The 13262-nt window shown below is 38.2% G+C and overlaps 1 non-coding gene across 1 annotated transcript; it reads right to left on the reverse strand.

Moving 5' to 3' along the window:
• Window positions 1–9660: 9660 nt before the first annotated feature.
• Trnaw-cca (transfer RNA tryptophan (anticodon CCA)) lies at window positions 9661–9732 on the reverse strand. Its single transcript has one exon. It is a non-coding gene; the product is annotated as a tRNA-Trp (tRNA).
• Between the last annotated feature and the right edge of the window lie 3530 nt (window positions 9733–13262).

A 13262-nucleotide genomic window follows, 5' to 3' on the forward strand; every position in this document is an offset into this window, starting at 1 on the left:
TCCCATAACGCCCCACGCGCTGCACTCAATCCAGACCGTTTTCTCTTTGGAACAGTCGTAACAGCGACTGGGTACACTACAGGCTGGAGTGTTCATATGGGAAAATTTCATCCCGGTCACCGAAATCTCGGTCGCAAAAACCGAGATCTCGGTGACCGGGCCAGCCCGGCCTCTCATATTTTCACGAAGGAAAGAGTGGCGAGGCGAGATCTCAGAAACCGAGCTGGCCCGGTTGACCGGGCTCATATGAAGAGGCCCTTAGAAACACAACACCAGATCGTTAGTTTAACGGACCTATGAGGAAACTTTACGTTTTACGACTTTACGTTTTCAAAAAAACTTAGCATGGCGATTCCCTAGACTTCATTTTAGATTCCGCACGAGCTTTGTTTGTATTGCTTGATTGTTTTGAGAAAGTTTCTGGACTAAAACTTAACGTTGCGAAAACAGAAGCAATGTGGATCGGCTCCCTCCAGAACTGTGAAAATGAACCACTTGGAGTCAAATGGAAAACTTGCGTTAAGTTTTTAGGGATTTTCATTACATATGATGTACAGATACTGGGGGAGAAAAATTTTAAGCAAAGGTTGAAAAAAATCAGAAATGCAATAAATTTATGGAAGTCAAGGGGTTTGTCAATCCATGGCAAGGTTAATATTATAAAAGCAATTCTTCTTCCAAAACTAATATACCCGAGCTCGGTGATAAGCACTCCGTCTGAAGTTATAAAAGAATTTAACAACTTAGTTTTTCATTTTTTATGGAATGGGAAAGATAAAGTTATTCGAAGTTCAACGTATGCACCTTATGAGCAAGGTGGGCTCAAAATGATAGATTATGAAACCATGATAAAAGCGTTGAGGTTGAGCTGGCTAATGCGAATAACGGACGAGGACTCGTCAGGTTTCTGGAAGTCTTACCTTAATTATCTTTTGGATAATGAAGGGGGTCTTTTTCTTCTTGAGTGTAATTATGATGTAAACCAGATAAACATTTCATCCACCTTTTATCAGGATCTGTTAATGTGGTGGTCAAATATAAAGGAAATAGTAGATCCAAATAATGTTTACAAATATGTTATATGGAACAACAAAGAAATCAAAATCGATGGTAAAAGTGTTTTCTATAAGCATTACTTTAATATGAATATTAAATATACAAATGATCTGCTCTTTGACAAGTCAAATATCGAGTCTTTTAATGTTCTCAGAAGTGAGGGATTGACAACGTCCAGTTTTTTAGTCTGGACAGGCCTAAGGCAATCTATTCCTTTGAAGTTGCGTGTCAACATACCAAATTTTAAGGTGATTCTTGATTTGGAAAGTCTTAAATGTCACGACTATTATTGTTTTCTTATAAAACAAAAATTGGAAAAGCCAAGTAAATGGGTTAAGCTAAAGAACGAATTTAGCCTTGATGATAAGCAAGTTTCAGAAGCATTTCTTTTGCCAGTGAAGGTTGCTAACGAACCGTATCTACGCTCCTTTCAGTACAAAGTGTTGAATTCTGTTCTGTTTACTAATGACCGCCTGTGTAAAATAGGATACGTTTCTAATCCGAACTGCACCTTTTGTCATCAGCTAACAGAAACCATATCCCATATTTTGTTCGGTTGTTCTTTTTCAAATTCTTTTTGGCATGAGGTTAATGAAAAAATTTTGAGTAAAATCAAGAGTTGCAGAAGCCTCTCGCTTACATATTGCGATGTTATTGTTGGGTCTTTTGAGGAGGAGATGGGTCTTTTTAATTACATAGTAATTTTAGGAAAATCTTTCTTGTGGACTTGTCGATGTAAAGAAATATTTCCTTCCTTGGATCACTTTTTAAGAATTTTGGTAACTAAATATAAAACTAAAAAACATATATACTTCAAATTGAATAAAACGAATTTGTTTAAAGAAAAGTGGAAATTTTTTGAGGAAACAATTTTATCTAATAATTAAAGTTGGAAAACGCTACCATTAAGAAAAGTCTTTAAGTTAAATAAGTATGTAGAGAAGAATTTACATTATCTATTTTCATAACTAATTCCATATGGTGTCATTGTTAACTTTTGTAACCAAACTTTATTCATTCTTCAGTAAATAAATTGTTGAAAAAGTAATTGCAATTGTTGTAATTGTGGAAATAAATAAATTTAAAAAAACTGTAATTCAATTTGACTGGTGTAATTGTATTGTAACACATGTATTGTAAGTAGTGCAAGTTAATATAGTGTAAGCATCGTGTAAGAAGTAAGTATAGTGTAAGTACTTATGTAAGTATAATATATAGTGTTGTAAGCAGTGTAAGCGACAAAAAAATTAATTTTTCTTTTTTTTATTTTTTTTTATTTTTTTTAGTATGGGTTTGAACAATTAATGTAGAAACAATAAAAAAAAACATTGTAAGTAAACGCGCTATATATTAATTAGTGTTATTGTATTGTAATAAATGTATTGGAAGTAGTGTAAGTTTTTTTTTTTTAAGTAAGTATAGCATAAGTATATTTGTAAGTATAAACAGAGGTGCTGTAAGTAGTGTGAATGTAAATCCTGTAAATAAAATTGAATTGCAAAAAAAAAAAAGAAGAAGACTGGGTACGAGTCTGGCACTATACTGCAGTATGTAACGTTTCTCGCCTCTCTCTACCTCGGATATCAGTTACTATCACAATCACACATGTTAGTCTTGAGACATACGCGGCAATAACTTCAACATTTTAAATTAAGCGGTTCCTTCGAGGTTGTCGCCTTCCATTTCCTGCAGTATGGACTTGCTGCGGTTCCGGCGTTCAGTACAAAGGAGCATAAAAGGAATGAAAGCTCCTGCAAGGACGATTCCACCAGCGATTTGAAAAGGAAGAACATAAGAGCCCAATTTGTCTGGTAAGAGACCTTAAATGACAAAAAAAAATGATAATAATACAATAATAATAATACAATATATTTATCATAGCGCAAATTACATAAAATAATGTTCAAATGCGCTTCACAATATGAAGTAAGTAAAAAAGGTAAAAATTACACTAATGAGGTAAATTCACACAGTAAAATGGAAAACAGGAAACAATAAATAACTGGCTCAAATCACATAACTGTTTCATTTGGCCCAACCAGTTCAAGCCACACAACAGTCTCATTTGGCCCAAGAGGCTCAATTCACACAACGGTCTCATTTGGCCCAACCGGTTCAAATCACAGAACTGTCTCATTTGGTCTAACCGGCTCAAATCACACCACTGCCTCATTTGGCTCAAACAGCTCAACTCACAGAACTGGTTAGTCTCATTTGGCCTAACCAGCTCAGATAACAGCAATGTCTCATTTCACCCAACCGGCTCCAATCACATAAATGTCTCATTTGGTCTAGCCGGCTCCAATCACACAAATGTCTCATTTGGCCTAGCCGGCTCAAATGAGACAATTGTCTCATTTTAGCCTAACCAGCTCATATCAGAGAAATGTCTCATTTGGCCCAACTGGCTCAAATCACATAACTGTCTCATTTGGCCCAAGACGCTCAATTCACACAACTGTCTCATTTGGGCCAACCGGATCAAATGACAAAACTGTCTCATCACGCCCAACCAACTTAAATCACACAACTGCCTCATTTGGCGCAACTGGCTCAAATAACACAAATGTCTCATTTGGCTCAACCAGATCAAATTGACACAACTGTTACATTTGACCCAACCGGATTCAATGACACAACTGTCTCATTTCGCCCAACCAGCTCAATTCACACAACTGTCTCATTTGGGCCAACCAGCTCAACCGGCTTCAAACCGGCTCAAATCGCATCCTGACAGAAACATTTGGAAAGTTACATGCTACGAATATTTTTAGATGAAAACTATATTCAGTAATGAAAAAGAGGCAAGGTAAAAAATTCAGTTGGATTACTGAGTTAAGGGAATAAATATAAGATTGCCCTGACACTTTGTGTACGGTTATGTGTAAGAACTAGTATACATGGGAATAAGGGAGCAAACGTATACTGATCATTGCACAGTCCTTATGCATTAAGGGTCCTTATACGTCAGGATATCATTCCGTATACGTTATGTATACGGACTCCACATACCACCTTATATTTGCCATTTTGCGAAGTGTGAGGTGAGGTACTTCCTGCGGCTGCAGCTGTAGTTCGTCTCCTACTGGTTAAAATGCTAAGATTCATTGTTGTTCAAAGAACCATCTCGCGTTTGTGTTTTGGTAGACGTAGAAAACAACTGCAAATCCGTTTGCAGAAACATGACGGAAACGCACATCGGCGGAAACCTGCAAGCTTAAATATGACGGAAACGTGACTTGGAATTTCCGTTCCGGAAACGTGACGGAATCACGTAGACTTGAATTTTCACGTTTCCGCAAGACGTAAACGTAACGGAAACATGGAGTTGCATGTTTCCGCCACATTTCAGAAATACGGAAACATGTGATTTCGTCCTGTGCCAGTGAGGAAGGTCAACGCAATGGCTACCGAGCCCACCCATGCTGAAAATCAAACAAATGCATTCGTTACGAGAACCCTTCCGTTCAGGACTATCCTCCAGTGTCGTCTCATAATAACGTAAGATAATGTATAAACTTGTAGTTCAATGTTCCCGGAGTGCATGGCGCGAAGCGCGCAGTGTTCTCGCGCTCCGCGCTTCCTGGTTTGCATGCTACAGTCGAACACCTATTAAGAGGCCACCCCTATTAGGCGGCCAGTAATCAACGATCCAGATGTGGGCTTTTCAATTGCTTTTACCTCTATAAAAACTGTCCATTTCTTTGTAACCTGCGAGCAGGCTCACGTGCAGCGGAGCACAGCAGCACCTCAGTAGACTCGGCAATTTGCTACCTCTCAACTGAATTCGAGCACAAACAAAATTACCAACACTTGATGTACAATTTTTTTTCTAAAAACATGATAAATAATTCAGTTTTAACAGGCGAAGCAATCCCTGGTTAAATTTAATTAATATTTACTTATTAAGTCACACTCTAATGTAAATACAGTAAGTTTTCCAGCAGTTTGGAAACAGCCGGGAGTATTAACTTCACTGAACTGTGTTCTTTTTTTTTTTTTTTTTTTTTTTTTTTTGTCATTTTGAAAGTTTATTCCATTACCGTGAAAACGTTCTTTGGGAAACAAATAATATGAAATAGCCAGGTACAGCAAACAAGCTAGCGTATTTCTTCTTAGGATTAAATCAGAACTGATTTACGCCAGCAGATCTAAGCTTTTTTCACTGACCTGTGGTTTCGCTGGATTCATTGAAGTAGTTCATAAACACAGGAATAAAAATACCAAAGCTGAAAAGAAAACCCAACGACGCGACCCAGGTCATCATCGTGCAAGCACAAACAAGCCAAGACCAAACACCATCCCGCTTCATCGGCCGGCTGGCGGAGAACAGCTGAAGTATAGCCATAGCATTAATTGATTGATGGTTTCTTCCCCAGTATCAAAGTATTATCCCTTACACGATCTGAAAGGCCCCAGACGTTCGAAGTTTCGAACCAAGTGGCGTGGCCAAATGAACACAATAGTTTTGCGAATGTCCTGCTCAGTTGAATCTTTAATTAGGGTGGTCTTCATTAACCCGTAGAACAAAGTGTTCTAGTTAAAGAGTGCTAGTCGAGCAAACACAAAACAAAACAAAGGAACTACAGAGTCACCACACTCCTTTTTTGTAAATATATTTTATAAGAATATCCGCAACGCTGAAATTTCGCGAAATTTTTAAAATATTTTAAGGATAAACCCGAGACTTTGGAAAGAATATAATTTTGGGTGTTAAGAATTTGTGAATACCATACATTTCCTTTCTCTAAACGGTAAAACGTGCCAAAAATCAACACTGGCCGTATGTTCGATGCTTATACCCTTAATAACCTATCTGCAAGACGTTATGTGTGGCATTTCAGGCTATATAAATCTACCTGCAGTTTTGAAAAAGGGGTCTGTTAATTGTGCTGTGAAGTTATTTTTGTTGGTAAACTTTTCAAACCAGTTTGACTCGATTAATAGTCTTTTGGATTTTCTTGATTTTTCTTGTTTTCTTGAGTTTTATTTTTTAGATGAAGGTAGGGGCTGTAGATCATAAACATGCAACACTGTCAAAATCAAACTGGTTTGTCATAAAGTTGAAGCCAAAGGTAAATTTAGTAAGCACAACGGGGTTGTTATAATGTACTGATCTTACCTCTCCAAGCCGACGGGCTCAGACATGGGCTCAGACAGTGACTTAATCTGAGTGCAAAAGGACATGTTGTTTTGCAGAAAATGTATGACCTGGAAACATACAGCCATTACAACTGCACTTTTCCTTGAAGTTTTGAAAACGCATACCTAATTTTACTCCGCGAGCTGTGCTGAAATTGATGCCTGCGGCATCGATTTCAGCTTAGCGTAGAACATTACTTTCCAGGGGGGGCTCCGTTACCGGAAAGTCTGGAGACATCTACAGGAGTGTGGCTAATTGTGGATACCTCTTTGGGGACCCTGGCCCTTAATCTAGGAGGGGGTGGGGTCGGTCTGAACTTGTTTTCATAGTCTCGTGTCAGTCTGACAGCTGGGTATGTACTTAGCTGTCCAACGTGACATAATCCTTAAAGTGCATGGAATTTCCCAAAGCTGAGTGGGTTTATTGCCTTGGCAGAAGGTTCCATTATTGTCGTGAGGGGGGGCTGATATGTGCGGAGTGGTACCTGACCCCCGGGGGGAGGGGGAGATTTCAAGGCACTTTAGTTTGCTGTCATTAAGTTATGCTTGCAAAGAGCTTTTATCTGATATGATGACAGTTAAGCCTGAATTCATCTACAGGTGGCCCAGAGATTCTAGTGTCATTTCCTTTTTGCACTAGATGAAGTGTGGAGTGCGCAACTTGGTAAGCACTGCTTACATGACTCTATAAGGCACCAGGTGTTATTGGGCTGTTCGGACCTGGTTTTCAAAACATCACGTATAAATAATAACCTCCATTTGGCGGGGAAATATGCTCGGATATTTGTCCTTGAGCTTTATCTGTTCCGATACGTGAACAGTTTTCCGAGAGCGTAGCTCGAGGAAAACTGTGAGCGTTGAGGAACAGATAATGTCCAAGGACAAATACCCGAGCATATTTCCGCGCCAAATGAAGGCTATTGTGTTTATTATCCTTCAAATATATTTCGCAACACGCGCGTTTTTACAAATTGGGGAATATCATTCGGATATCCCCCAGTTTTAACTGGGGAATGTTCACTACAGCTTTTTGGCCAGCACGGGTTGGTTTAAAATAGAAACACAAAGACTTCCCAGTTTATCCCATGGGGTCAAAAGCGAGCTAGAATTAGCTCCATTTCTCTTCCGGTTGCCGTCCGCGTCTCAGAAACGTCGCTGGTTAAGTTCGCTATTCAGTCACGTGACGCTTTTAGACCAATCGCGCGCGAGCGAGAATATTTGATGGTTCAGTTAAATGGAATATTTACAAGAACATTTTCACCCCAAAATCGACAGAAAAATAAGAATATTCAGCCTTGGCCGGAAAGACAATATTCTTGTATCAAAAAAAGAGTGTAGAGGGTTAGATGTCAGTGTAATACGCTTAAGGTTCTTTCAAGCTGGGTAATGAAAACTACTTTAACACGTTCTCCACCGATAGTCCTGCTGTTAAGAGCCAAAAATAACCAGAATTGTTCATTTTGTGATAAAAGCATGAAACTTCCCAGGATGACTAACCTCTATAAGGTAAACATTTTCTGATATGGAGCCATCCCAAATTTCAACCCAGAAGCACGCTACACGCATGTCAAAAAATGACATATTAGGCCCCTACATGGGAGCGAGGCTGAGTTAAAATGTTTATTTCTAAGCCTTTTCCGGAGTACTTTGCCTAGATTTCTTGCCTTTTAATATAAAAGCAACTTATAAAGTATTTGGGAGTAGAAAAATTCGTCACGTGATTAGTCACGTGACCATCATTTTCAATAAACAATAAAAAAATACCGAATATTGCATTAATACGATTAATAAATGTTTTTCTCCTCTTCTTTCTCGTTTTTCCTCGCAAATAAAAAGAAGTAATTAGTTTGAACATTACAATATAGAGTAATAAGATATTCAGACTTAGAAACTTGTGTTTCAGCATGCACAATGTCATATTGGGGCTTTGCATCAAATCAAGACCGAGACAAAGGATGGATCTATGTTGGCTATTGAAGTGATTTGCTTAAGTCTGGCTTAACGGGATATAACTAATTTCGGTACGGAATTCAAGAGAAAACTCTGGATTGGTTTAAATCGTATTTGACTAAGTAGACACAATGGTGCTCCGTTAATGGCTGTCTCTCTGACTTCACCACTCTTAAATGTGGTGTGCGACAGGGAACGATCCTTGGTCCTCTTTTATTTCTATGAATTTATATTAACGATTCGCCTAACTGTCTATCATTTAGCATACCTAGAATGTATGCTGATGACACCCACATTAATTACGCTCGTTCTGATTTCCATCCGATTCAGTCTAGTCTATCTCACGACCTTGAAAAACTAAGCAAATGGCTTGTGTCTAACAGACTTACCTTGAACGCTACAAAAACGGAATTTATATTGATCGGCTCCAGGCAAAGATTCAGTACTCTATCTGATACACTCGAACTCTCCATTAATAATGTTCCGATTGAACAAGTTTCCTCTGCGAAATCACTTGGAGTAAATGTCAATGAAAATCTGACGCGGCATTCCCACATCGACTGTGTAAAAAGATCGCTTCTGCAATTGGAGCCATAAATTTAGTCAAGGTAATTCCGACCCTTGAAATTGTTCCACTATCAAACTTTTTTTGCAACTTGGCATAATTAACATTCATGATATGAACATTAAAAAAACGCAATAAAAAAATGGGGTCACCGTGCTTGTTAACGCCTCAGCAGGCTCTTAAAATTGCGCGTTAAAAATTCGTAAGATGAGTAAACAATCAAAGAAAGTCAAACTCTGTGTGATATAATAGGCTGCATTGAAAAATAATCGAGCTTATTTGTTGCGCACGGAGATTACCAAAAGTCACCTAAATAACCGTATTTGTCAGCATTGTGGCGTGAAAACAAGCACGGTGACCCCCTCTTTTTACTACGTTTTTAATATCTCCTTGTCCTGTGACAACAGCATACCAAGTTTCATCGGAAATCTATGGCGGGTTCTTTTACTAGGGAATCACCTTAAACAATCAGTATAAGCAGGCGGGAAAAAGAATTTATAATTCCAAAAACCATATCAGACTGTAAAGAGTGAAAATTAGGAAACATTTTGTGTCTCCAAGTTTCTAATTTGGCGCCAACAGCCGGTAAATCGAGTGTCGCCGGGTAGGATGATAGTTGTGTTATCCTGAACAAAATATGTAGTTCCTCATTAAGTTAAAACTAGAATTCTCAAGTTAACCATTATATAAGGCTAAAGCAATCTTTTCGTCTGGCCTAAAACGTGTAGCCTTTTCAGCATAAAAGAACGCAAGCTCCGTGAGTAACTTATTCCATCTGGTTCCGACCTCTAAAAACCTTGAGCATACAGTGGGGAAAGACAGAAGCTTTCAACACAACTACATTTTCCATCTATTTTGACGAGTAGTTTATTTTTACACCTTTCAGTACTGCTTTTACGTTTATCTCAATGCAAATGGTTACCAAAATAATAGCAAAAATTGAAAGCTGACCCCGACGTGATTCGAACACGCAGCCTTCTGATCTGGAGTCAGACGCGCTACCATTGCGCCACGGAGTCAAGCCTATTTTGGAAATATACGATTTTAAATTTAAATTGTAGGAGTGTTTTAATCTGATTTATGGTAGGGATGGTGCGATAGATCATAAAATGAATGTAAGTCTAATGCGGCAAAAGTGAAACAAGTGTCTGAGAAAAGAAAATAAGGATTTTTTTTAGGCAAAAGTGATGCCACCGCCCCTGGAAAAGTGCTTGTATGAGTAAGTCATTAGGTTCGTCTGTTCGAGATGTTTCAAAAGGGTTTTCCCTTGCAAGGAATTCCCCTGGAGAAAGTGAGGGCCTGGAGGGGACTCCATAGAATGCACAATATGGGGAGAACTCCGCTCAAAAAGCGTGGCAGTTGTCCCTACCCTTTTCTTTACCTATATCCTTACGTTTTCGCTTTTTGAGCGGAGTCTCCCCATATTGTGCATTATATGGAGTACCCCCCAGGCCCTCATTTGCTCCAGAGGAATTCCTTGCCAAACTTCTCTGGCCCATCGTTCCAGGTGCCGTATAGGCCACTGGCTGCTTACTCAGACTAATGCGGAAGCTAACTTCATTCCCCACCCGGGTTCCGACCTCTAAGAACATTAAACATCCGGCGGAAAGACAACAGGTTTCACTGACAACGGCATTTTCCATTTTAGTCCAGCTGTTAAGGGACAAAATTGTTTGTTTTTTGGTAAAAGCATAAAACTTGGCAGGGTTACTCTCTACAAGACAAATATTTCCTGATATGGAGCCATGCCAAATTTTCTTCCAGAACCATGGAATGCGCATGTCAAAAATATGGCATACAAGGCCCTTACATGGAAACGAGGCTAATGCAAAATACCAATTCTTTTTGCATTCTGGGACTAATATGCCTAGTGTCTTGCTTTTTTAATACAACAACAAATTAACGATTGCCTTTGAGTCTTAAATTATGTCACGTGATAGTCACGTGATCATTATGTTCAATTACCAGCAAAGAAATACGCACTGATGAAATCATTACCATGTTTAGAACTACCAAGGAAATTAAAAACAAACTACTAAGTGTTCTCGAAGATGAAGATTCCTTCATCGAGTTTAGCAGGATCATTTCTAACTTAAAATGCCAGTAGCAGTAGTAAAAAAAATACAATCAACCAGCAATCAAACAAACAAACAAAAAATAATATTATCTATTAAATCACATTCTTTTCCTACTTTTTCTTTTTATTTTGTTCACTTTCCTTTCTAACTTTCTATTTTTCTCTATTTAATTCATATATGAACTGCGGTTGTAGATGAAAGTGAAGAATGATCATCGCAGTTAATTTTCCAATTTAAGAAATTGGAAAGAAGAAGCCTGAAAAAAATCAGGGCTTCAACGGGATTCGAACCCGTGACCTCCGCGATACCGGTGCGATGTTCTACCAACTGAGCTATGAAGCCACACATTGGGAGCGAGGTCAATTAGTTGAGTTCATATCTTCCCGTGAGGAGTGAAATGTTGTGAAGTTGATATGAAATAATAATAATAATAATAAGAGTAATAATAATAATAAATCATTTGTAACTATTGATAGGCTGGCCCGCCTAGGCTAGCATAGCTATCCGCGGGCCAGTCCAACTGTAAAATGTAGGTTTTATTAAGAAATAAAATGATGACGATGAATGGCGATGATTTTTTACGTACCAATTTTATTATTTGCAATGTAGATTCTATTATCTAGACTAGGAAATTCAAACCTTGAATGTATGTTTTGGATGTGCCAAAAACGTAATATCAGAACTATGCATCAAATCGAGGCTGAGATACAGAGTCAATTTATATAGGTTTGATTGACATGATTTTCTTGAGTTACTTGCTTACTGTGATTGAGACACCTTTTCTATTTCGCGTTTAAAACTTTCAAATATGCCGGAATAGATCAGGTATGTCACAACACCAGCTGAACTTTTTGGTCTGATTGAAACGTTTTGAAAAACAGCTTTCATTGGCTGTAACGTTCCTAAGCCTGCTTTTAAAGACACTAGCTGAATAAATGTTCTTTTAGCTGTAATTTCCACCACAACTGCGCAAACCGGTACAGTCAAGATTAGCCTTCAAGCATATGTTAATTTTGTAAGAGAACAAGAGTTTAGAATCACTTTGCTGCAGTACTTTTCAAAGGAAATGCAGAAAAAATGTAAATAGCATTAAAATGTAAAATACATCAATCATGTCAATTTAGATAATGCAGCCTATGAATTTGTCTAGGTTGCTTTTAAAGTGCGTTCTAAACTTAAATGAAAAAACAAGGAAACTTTTAATACGACTTACTGGATGGTATATTTTATGTCAGTAAGAAATGTTATCTTTAATCTGTAATCTTTAGTCATTATTTCTATACGGTAAAAATAACATGTCTAAGATCCTAAACCTAAAATTCTAATCCTAATATCATATTAACTTAGAACAACATTCTACTTATAAACCTGATTTCCGTGATTACAGGGTAAGCTGTTCCAAAGGGTTGCGCCGCTGTAACTAAAACTATTTTTCACTTAGTTAGTTCTCGGAAAGGGAACAACAAGTTTGTTAACCGAGTCCATCAGAGCATAATTTGATTCATTTCGTGTTACAAATTTGGAAGTGAGATATTCGGGAACCAGCCCGTTTAAAGACTTGAAAACCATTAGGGCTTTCTGAATTTGACATTGAAATTGCAAGTCTTTCCAGCTGAGTTTGTGAATTTCTTTGGTAGTTCTAAACATGGTAAGGATTTCATCAGTGCGTATTGCTTTACTGGTAATTGAACATAATGATCACGTGACCATCAAGTGACATAATTTAAGACTCAAAGGTAATGGTTAATTTGTTGTTATATTAAAAAAGCAAGACACTAGGCATAGTAGTCCCAGAATGCAAAAAAAAATTGGCATTTTGCATTAGCCTCGTTTCCATGTAAGGGCCTTGTATGTCATATTTTTGACATGCGCATTCCATGGTTCTGGAAGAAAATTTGGCATGGCTCCATATCAGGAAATATTTGTCTTATAGAGGTTAGTAACCCTGCCAAGTTTGATGCTTTTATCAAAAAACAAACAATTTTGTCCCTCAACAGCTGGACTATGACGGCTCGTGAGTGGTAGAATGAGTCACGGGCTGATTACGAGACCCCTCGAGGTAGGGGTGGCGAATGGTCAAAACCATGATGACCATAATGGATCTCAAAAAATTTTCGTCGAATTTCACTGATCTCGCAGTCTCCCCCAGTTTTCCGTTTTACGGCTCTGAGAGTCTTGCCGTCTCAATTTTTTTTCACCAAGCTGTCTTGGATTGATGGATTCTCGATATTTTTGGAGGACTAAAACGTCTCGAATTCCTGATTTCTCTGTTTGAACGCCTTAGAGTCTGAATGTCTCGCACTCGCGTTTGAGACACTGAGGTTTCGGAAGTGTCTCTGGCTCGCAAAGAAAAACTCTAGTCTCGCTTTCACCACCCTTCTGTTAAAAAGAATAAAGTTATTACTCTTAAGAGAAGCTGCTCGGCTGCGTCAGCAGGCAAAAGAACACGAAGCTAATGATCAGCTTGAAGA

This window comes from Orbicella faveolata, unplaced genomic scaffold, assembly GCF_042242905.1.
Source record: "Orbicella faveolata isolate gen_17 unplaced genomic scaffold, um_ofav_v1 contig_24, whole genome shotgun sequence".
NCBI lineage: Eukaryota > Metazoa > Cnidaria > Anthozoa > Scleractinia > Merulinidae > Orbicella > Orbicella faveolata.